Source organism: Rhipicephalus microplus, chromosome 6, assembly GCF_043290135.1.
Source record: "Rhipicephalus microplus isolate Deutch F79 chromosome 6, USDA_Rmic, whole genome shotgun sequence".
Lineage (NCBI taxonomy): Eukaryota > Metazoa > Arthropoda > Arachnida > Ixodida > Ixodidae > Rhipicephalus > Rhipicephalus microplus.
Genome location: NC_134705.1, coordinates 191,464,081 through 191,474,172, shown reverse-complemented (window position 1 = coordinate 191,474,172; position 10,092 = coordinate 191,464,081).

Below are 10,092 nucleotides of genomic sequence, written 5' to 3'. Positions count from 1 at the left end.
CACCCCTGCCTAACGTTCCAAAGGCCTAGCGGCACGTATCGCATCTGCGAAAGTCGAGACATGGCCTCCGAGATTGCGGGCCCGTGGAGTACCCACCGTGCGCCCGCAATCTCGGAGGCCATGGTCGAGACACGGCCGGGCTAAAGGAGCGCGCGCGCGCTGCTCCTCTAGCCAGTGGCGCCGCTCCTCTAGCCAGGCCATGGTCGAGACTGCGCATTCTTCCCTTACTCGTTGGCTGTTCCGTGCTGCAACAATCACCATTGCAACCAACGAACTCTGCAGCCTTTCTCTCTATTCTGAGCCTTCCAGTCGTTGCGATCAAGCGTATTTTTCGCGGGCTCTCGTCTCCGCTGGTGACTACAGAATTGCTGGGAAAGGCGCACGCGAAAGCTGGTGCCTGGCACTGCTTCGTCTAATCAGCTTCCTGAGACGGGAGTGATCGTAGCTTAAGGAACAGAAAAATGAGTGAGTGAATTCTTGTGTGCACCACCCTCTCCTCGAACGAGTATTCTGGGAAGTGGTGCGGTTGTATACTTTTTGGTCGACGCTCGCTGCGGGAACCTTCTTATCACGCGCTACTGTATACCTTCGCCGTGTACTTGAGCTTCAGATATGAAATGTGAAGTATGCGCACCCTGCCAAATCTCAATCGTCGCTAACAGAGCAGCGATAAGTGCGAAAGACTTTTTTTTTTGATGCTCCACGAGAATACACCTCGCTGCATATTACCTGCGTAGAATTATGCAGCGTAACAAGTCTCGAGGATGTTTACCCGCGCTTTCCCCATGGTTCTGCTTATCATGACAAGATATGCTCATGTGAGAGGGCGATAAGAGATGACCCTGTCGACAACATGATTGTTCGACCACGGCCACTCCATTGGTTCGGCAGTCAGTCACATGGTTCTGCATGCCCAGTGGAGGGCTGCTCGAGAATAAACATGCCGGTGTTTGAACGTTGTCGATTGCTTCACGTCGTGTGAAAAATAACAGAACAAGACTCTGTCATTGTTAAATTATGAAATTGATTGATTGATATGTGGGGTTTAACGTACCAAAACCACCATATGATTATGAGAGACGCCGTAGTGGAGAGCTCCGGAAGTTTGTACCACCTGGGGTTCTTCAACGTGCGCCCAAATTTGAGCACACGGGCCTACAGCATTTCCGCACCCATCGGAAATGCAGCCGCCGCAGTCAGGATTCAATCCCGCGACCTGCAGGTCAGCAGCCGAGTACGTTCAGTTATATATGTATAAATAAAAAGAAACACCTTGCACCCTTCTTACTTGCTTATCTGTACAAATCTTATCTAAGTTGCTTACCTAGCATACCTGCAGCACTTTTGTCCTCAATTCAATGCGTCTGGCGAGGGGGTTCACTTCAGTATTGTCCCTTCATACAAACAAACGAAAATCACCTCTATATCCACAAAGTGAATGATGTTAGAGGAGCTTGCTCTGAGATGATCAGGTAACCCGCGAATCCTTCGTACACATCTCCTACCAGACGCGACAACGTTGTTATATATCCCGGGCTGTGTCCGAGGGATTTTGGCACCGAGCCCGAGCCGGCTGCTGCTGGGTTGCGAGCCCGCCGTGCTGCCTTGGCTTCTGGGATGCCAATGGTGGTGGTGGTGGTGGTTAGAAGATGAGAAAAGGCACCTAACTTCTGCAACCCGGTTGGGAGCACGGCGCAGTGCCTGCGGGGAAGGGAAAAGGGAGAAAAGTGGAAAGAAGAGAAAAAGATTAAGTGAGCAGTGGCATGGTCGTCTTCAGCACGAACAGCAGTCCGGAAGCAAGGGTAGGGGTGGCAAGGGGCCCATTCTCAGCAGTAGGCCACAATTCCTGTCTCGTCCAGGAACTCCACCAGGCTCCGGAGCGCTGGTAGATGGGTAAGCGGCCGAGCGGTAACGAAGACCGCGTCAACACCCGGCGAAGAGAAAGGAAGCGCACGTGCCGAGAGTGGCGAGAGCTGCCCTGAGCGGTGGCGCGCCATCTAGTGAGGATTCTTGAAATCACCGGGAAGCCGACACCAAAGCAGCACAGAGAGGGTAACGGCCGTGAAAACGGCACGTTATTTCGCGTGAGCACGTGGCGAGAAGTTCACACCGTGTTGTGACGCCATGTTACAGTATACGAACCAATTGGAACAGCTTATTTTGAAAGCATCTTGTAATGAACTGATCAGGGCACAATCACGCTTACGAGCACCTTTTCAAGGTTCCCAAGGGCTTGGCCCCTTCCACTTGAGGCTATGAAATAAAAAAAAAATATATAAAGTTTCTCCTGCCAGTACCTTTCTATTTAAGCAACTAAAATCACATACAAAAAACCGAGTTTTGTTATCACAAGAGCAAACCCTCGTTACAGAATATTCGATACACATAGGTGTTTCCAAAATGTTTCGTATTGGTCTCGCTAGTTTCAGATGTTTAAGCTATGACTATCTTAGCTTTTCTTTCCCCCGGTGCACATGATTATCCTGGCGTGTCCTTATGGTGGTCTTGGGACGTTAAAGCCAACATATCAATAAATCAATAAATCAATCAGTCAATCAATCAATCTTCGCGTGTCCGCTGCGGTGTAGCAGTGGTTATGGTGCTTCACTGGTGACCCCCGATGGTTGTGGGTTCAATTTCAGCCGCGGTAATCGCATTTTAATAGAGGCGAAATGGTCGAAGTCCATGCACTATGCGATATTAGGGAACGATAAACAACACCAGCTGGTCAAATTTTTCGGAGCTGTCCACTAAGGCGTCTTTGATTTATCCTTATATTGAACACTGCACAATATATATTTGCTTCACCGTTATTCCTTAATAACTGCATTTGTATAATGGCATCATCCGTATGATATCTATTTGCTTTCCCCTCCTTATGTAGTGCTGTGGCTAAGGACTTTAACGGTTGAATAAACAATGATAATGAGATAGTGATTTTGGGACGCAAACCCCAAGATATTATTACTATAGCCAGAGTGAAGAGATCGTGAACGCTACTTAATTACCGATATCAGGGCCCCACAAACACGTAGACTACGAACTTTGTTACAAGTTGAAAGGCGCAATCTCACGGCACTCAGCAACAAGAAACAACGGGTGTAACCACAGTGTCGGTGGATGAACGTGCGCTTTGCAACAGGTCAGGTCAACAGTGAACAGAATGCTAATGATCGGTGAGCGTTTCCCATCTCGTTTTTGTTGCGGCTACATCCACGCTTCAGTGCTGATGTCGTCACTTCGTCGCAAACGTAAAGGGAGGAAGATGCGTAATGACAGTCGTATGCGTCACAGCAAAGACAAAAGAAAAAAGATTACTAAGGTTTTCATCGTGCGACACACGCTGAACGACGACGGAAAACCCCCTTTACTCTTACCTCCTGCACCGGCGGGAGCGTGGAATTCCGCCTTGAACGCAGTGTCCAGCAGGTAAATTACGCGTCACCTCGAAGCCAAGCCGTTCCAAGAATTCCTTGAGCCTTGTCATGAAACTGCAATTCTTTCAGGGCGAGCTCGAGATGCTGCCAGACGAAGCGACTCAGTGTCCACAAAACATGAGAGCTGGCCTCGACGACTTTATACACAAGATCCTTCAGATCCACCACCATCAATTTCTACGGTAAGTCTGTACTGTAGTCTTTCTTCGCTGTGTACGAAACTTGAAATATATATCATTTGTACAACAGCGCTTCGCACACGACGTTTTTGTTTGTGGTCATCGACACTGTCTGGAGGAGAGCCTATTTCGCGTGCTTCAGTTCCGAGAGCTCTATGGGGAAAAAAAAATAAAATAAGGGACTGTCAGTGAGGGCAATTCGTTCCGTTGTTTGGATAGGCTACATCTTATCCGGCCCTATTTTTAGCTAATCTGTCAAGCGTGTAAAAGTTAAGTGTGTGACCGGCAAGGGCGTGCACGAGAATGTCCTTCACCTGCCTTCAGTTTGTGGTGCCGCAGTGGCGCCCTTATGAGTTGCGAGAACTGCATGGCGTTCTTTCTTTTTTTTTTGTGGGTCAAAGCCGACTAAACGTTAACCGTATGATAACGTTCTGTATTACACAAGGGTGACAAAGCAAGTGACAGCTCAAGACAATGCCATCGGTTACTTTAGAAACTGAACAGTTTATTTAGAAAAAACTACAGTCGTCACGTTATAGCGTTTCTGCCATGAAAAATTCACTCGAACTGCCGTCTCTTGCCTCTCGTCGTGTGCTCTTCCGCCTTTGTCTATTTCACAAAAATTATCATCATATTCCAACTCTTTGCGAGGCACTTATTTTTTCAGCCTTCTTTCGTATCGTCTAGGATCTAACATCCTAATAAACTTGGTGTTACGTCTTGTCTAACCAAAACATGCAGCGATTAATTTATTCCCAGAACATCTGTAGACTGGAACCACCTTCCCGGATCTGTGGCCATCTTGACCGATCATCACTTGTTTCGTTCGGCGCTAACTAGCATTGTATAAACGCCCACACTTACTTACTTGTTCTGTTTGCACACAATGCTTATATTTTGTTCTTTTTGTTTTGTATATTTTATTATTAGCTTACATTGTATGAGTAAAAAATTGTGTTTCACACGCTTCCATAATGCCTTTGGCCCGGAGAGTATTACAAAATAAATAAACAAACAAAAAACAAATAAAGAAATAAATAAATGAATAAATAAATAAATAAACAACGTGCGCATGCGGTAATGAGTGCACAAAGAGAACTGATCATTTGACAGTTCTACGCCTGGTCGCGGTCACATGCGCCGTCACTTGTGCGGGCCGAAACCGTACGCTGAACCGAAAAGGAAAAACTGCTTCGGACAAAATCAGGATTAAATTGAGTTGATATTAATAATAAGTTTGGAACAAGCTTGATGGTGCATTGCGTAGACTGAACACTGTAGAGTTCGGGAAAAATTTTATGTGTTAGTGACATAAATTTGTGCGCACTATTGTTTGTCTCTGTGCTTTCGTTGATTTTCTGTACCCGCTCCTGCAATGTCCAAGGCATGGGACAGCAGTATTTGTAAATAAATAGATAAATAAATAATAAATAAATAAATAAATAAATAAATAAATAAATAAATAATATGTGTGGTTTTACGTCGCGAAATCTCGATGTGAATATGGGAGTCACCGTTGTGGAGGGCCCCGTTAATTTCGCGCATCTGGTGTTCTTTAGGGTGCACTCACACCACACAGTGCATGGGCCTCGAGTGTTTCACCTCCGTCGAGATGTGACCACCGGGTCCAGCATCGAGTCCGCGATTAAAAAAAAAAAATGAGTGGAAGTTAACGAAAGAACTGGTTTGTTAAAGGTTTCTTTTTTATGTGTTATGCACAATATTTTTTCGAGGTAACAGACAAATATATAGACAAATAACAAACAAACAGTGAATGAGAGACAAATATGGGATATGTTTTAGTAATATTAGTAAGGTAAATGTGAATGAAAAAAAAGTGGGTGAAAGATAACGTGCCACTGCCTGGGACTGAACTTGTGAGCTTTTTGTCCATTTTCCTTATTTACATTCACATTATGACTACCGCTATTAACATCCCATGTACTTTTACTGACATCACTGTCTGTTAGCTCTCGTGAATGTGGAGTGAAAGTTAGTTGCACAAGTTTCGTGTCTAAGGCTAATTGAATAACACAAGCTATAAGCTGTAACGAGGAGATAGAGTAACAGCTGAGTAAGCTGTACGAGATAGAATAACAACAACTATTGACACCAAAGGAAACAGACAAAACTGTGTTGAGCGCAGCTATGTCCTTATTTTACGCTTATAATTGCTGCGCGTCATACTGTGTCAGTCACAGAGGAAATGTATGAACATCAGCCTACGATAAAGCCTGACCGCAAGGTCATGTTTTGGTGTCTATATTTGTTTAATTACCAGTTGCATTGACACAGTGTACTGCTCGGCACTCATCTTACACGCATCGGCTGCTACAAACCAGCAATACTTCTGAATGGCCTTTCAGCCGATGTGCTCTAGTAATCAGGATGCTTGGATGCTGACCACAAGATCGGGGGATCGAACCCCAGCCACGACGGCTTTATCTTGATGCAGACAAAATAGTAGAAGTATCTGTACTTAGTTTAAACGCGCAGTAAAATGCACCAGGTGGTAGAAATTTTTGAAGTCTTTCGCTGCAGTATTTCCAATTATTATATTGTGGATAAAAATCCACCAATTATAATTTATATTTAGTTTCTTGGTCAGCAACCTATGCTTGGCCCCGCCGCGGTGGTCTAGTGGCTAAGGTACGCGGCTGCTAACCCGCCAGTCACAGGATCGAATCATGGCTGCGGCGACTGCGTTTTTGATAGAGGCGAAAATGCTGTAGGCCCGTGTGCTCAGATTTGGGTGCACGTTAAAGAACCCCAGGTGGTCAAAATTTCCGGAGCCCTCCACTTCGGCGTCTGTCATAATCAGATGGTGGTTTTGGGACTTTAAACACCACATATCTACCTATCCCACATATCAATCAACAACCTATGCTTTCTGTTAAGAGCATATCGTACTGGTCGTCCTTGCTTCTTAATTTATGGCAAACAGAAACACCAGACAGATCGAAACGGCTCTTTTCCCGTTGATAGAATTGTGCATCAGCGTGATGAGATCATGCTAAATGGAATCTCATCAATGCCGTTTTGTGGAAAAGTGCACAGCTTATTGCAAAGCTTGGCAGCGTGGCTTCGATGCTAGCTCCGCAGCCCAGTGCTTTGTTCTTTTTTACATTATTGGTGAGTATGCTTGTATCACGAATACTTGGTTAAAAAATGTAGCATGTGCGCATGTGTTCCCGTTTGCCAGAATATCTTTCTTGCGAAGTTCAAAGAAAACAAACGCCGAGTTAAAATAACGGAGCATCTACTAAATCTCGCGAGGCTTGAAAAAGCGATGTTGGACTATCTGGAAGTCTAATTTGGCTGTTTGTAGATTGTTGCTAGGCTTTCGCGGCTGCGGCGGCTGCATTTCCGATAGAGGCGGAAATGTTGTAGGCCCGTGTGCTCAGACTTGGGTGCACGTTAAAGAACCCCAGGTGGTCTAAATTTCCGGAGACCTCCACTGCGGCGTCTCTCATAATCATATAGTGGTTTTTGGGACGTTAAACCCCACATATCAATCAATCAATCAATCAATCAATCAATCAATCAATCAATCAATCAATCAATCAATCAATCAATCAATCAATCAATCAATCAATCAATGCTAGGCTTTCGCTGGGTGATGCCGTAGGTTCTAAGTTGCTTCTCAGCAAAGAGAGGCTCCAGCTAGAACGCAGAAAGTCACAGACACGACTCGGATGTTCACAGTCCTGAGAAAGAAACTGGCGCGCGTTCGCAACTCTAATAGATCGACGAGCACGTCGTAGTTGGCGTAAGATTGCCGTCGCTTCGGGGTCTTGTAAGAGCCGGCTTTACCCGTTTCCCATAAATTACCTCGTACGTACTCCTGAAGAACTCTACATGTAGCCTCAGCAAAGCTCAAACATGCGGCCACGGTGTGCATCACTGGGTTAATCCCGACGGTTTAATAACTTTTTTTTTCAATTGCAAATTGTGCGTACCTAGAAGTCATAGTTGGTGTTTGCCGCTCTCCTATTGCTACCATCGTTTTTAGTGGAGTAACGGTAAGTATAGTTCAATCCACTCCGTTTCTCTGGTACATAACCGTCCCTTTGTAGTACACACCAAAGTATTTCCGGCTAGCTTAAATGACTTCGCTGTTATAATTTTCGGAGTAGTTTGATCTCTCTGAGGATCAAGCACAGCGCAAACGTGGTGACAGATACGCTCTGAAGCATCATGCGTCAAGCTCGAGTGCTCCTCGACTCACTGCAGGAAGATGCCGGCACTTCAGTCACTTTCGCAATCAGCAGCACGATGAACACGGAACGGGGAACAGCGCAATGAAGGGGAGTCTAGTTCGTTTCACTTCATTTCTAGGAGCCGCACAATCGATAAGATAAAAAAATAGATTGTAAGAAGCAGGGGGATCTATCGACTGACACCTGTCGGAAACGGTGAATGAATGTTTTGCGACGATAAGAGCTGTGTAGGAATTGTAAGTGATGCAATGCTTCACGAGTGGCCCGGCAGATCAAATGGTCCGTACAACGTCAGCAAAAACGTGGTCATGAAGAAGACGTGTCGCGATCCACTCTGAAAGGGCACATCGGTGCCACCACTACAGCCGGTGGCTCGAACGAGCTTCGAGCCCCGCCATGGTGGTCTAGTGGCTAAGGTACTCGGCTGCTGACCCGCAGGTCGCAGGATCAAATCCCGGCTGTGGCGGCTGCATTTCCGATGCAGGCGGAAATGTTGTAGGCCCGTGTACTGAGATTAGGGTGCACGTTAAAGAACCCCAGGTGGTCTAAATTTCCGCAGCCCTCCACTACGGCGTCTCGCATAACCATATGGTAGTTTTGGGTCGTTGAACCCAACAAATCAATCAATCTATGAACGAGCTTCGCATTAGCTTCGGTCCAACTGTTATGATACTTGACTGTTGGCAAGAGGGTCGCAGAGGAGCGCATTTAGATGGAGACAATACTCTTGTGACCCATGCACTTAGGTTTAGGGGCACTCTAAAGGACACCACTTGATCTAAATTTCGGGCGCCCTGCACTACAGTGTCCGTCATTATCAAATCATGGTTTTAGCACTCTAAACCCCAAGAAATGTTATTTTTACGAATTGACAGTTAATTTAACTTCACTAGTCTGATGCGAGTTCGAGGAGTCCAGTAATATCATCTAAGGAAGTCGCGCGCAGAAAAAAAAAAAAACAATCGGCAGATCCCACGTACCTGGGAATCGACCTTATGCGAAGCATGCGTAAAGAAGGTGACCATGTTGCAATTTTTTTTATTGAGCGACACGTCACGAAATGACACTAAATTATTGTACAAAAGTCGCACACACAGACATATGCTGAAGAGTTGAAGATGTTTATAAAATCAGTTGTTTGCACTTGCGCAACGATGTCAACTGGATCATGCGTATCAGCAACACCAGAAGCTAATATGAAGCGCTGATGCTCACGAGGACGCTGGCCCTGGACGCTGCTACATGAATCAACTTCAGTGCATCGCAACTAACCACAATTGACGTTAACCTGACGTGACGGCTGTATCAAAGGAGTACATGCGTAATGTTTATAAAATTGGGTAGGCAGCACTGCAACCACTACTGACGTTTCACGAAGATTATCGTCTATTCGACATGTAGTTCCGAGACCTGGCGTAGCTCTGTAGTACAATGCTTCATTGCCACGCAGAATGCTTGGGCTCGACTCCAGCTGGGACACTGATATTTATTCTTTGCATTCGTCGGGTCGACGCTACCGATGTTGGGTATTTCTTAACGCTCGTGCGTTAAAATTGCCCATGTGTGTTGTCGTCGTTCGAGGGTAGATACTAAGTGTAAATCACCTGTAGCACATACCCGCATACCAGCGGCATATACCCGCCCCTGGGTATGTGCCACTGTCTGGCGGGAAGTGTTTGACGACGTACGCGATGGGATTGTGACATTATTCATGTCTTGACCAGCGCGTCCCATTCGTCAAATGATCTTACCCTCCCATGCTAATTTTGGTTCACGCCACGTTAATGGGGTGACCACGAGAGCACCCAAACGTAAGCGGCTAGATAGATAGACAGATACGCTCAAAGTCCCCGAAGTTCGCTAAGAAACGCTTTGCATTAAAAAAAAAAAAACCTACGGCATTTCATGCTAAAGGACTCTAACGTGTGCCCAGCACAAAATTAAGGACACCGCTTGTTACCATGCCAGTAATTACAGAATTATGCATTCAAAACAACCCTTTAAGTACTCTACATACCGTCACGGTGGTTCGCATCCTCACCTAGGCAGTATAATGCCTTTATACTGCGCACAAGTTTGTCAAAAGACGCCAGCGTCTGGAATTCTTGCGCGTGTCAACGGCCCCATCGTCAAGACAGCGATGTAAGCGCTGCGATAAGCGCTTCGGGTGGGACGAACACTGCAACGCGGCCGCTTACGGCAGCTGTGCCGTCTGGAGACCACGCGCACTAAGATGTGCAGTGATTACTACAGGTG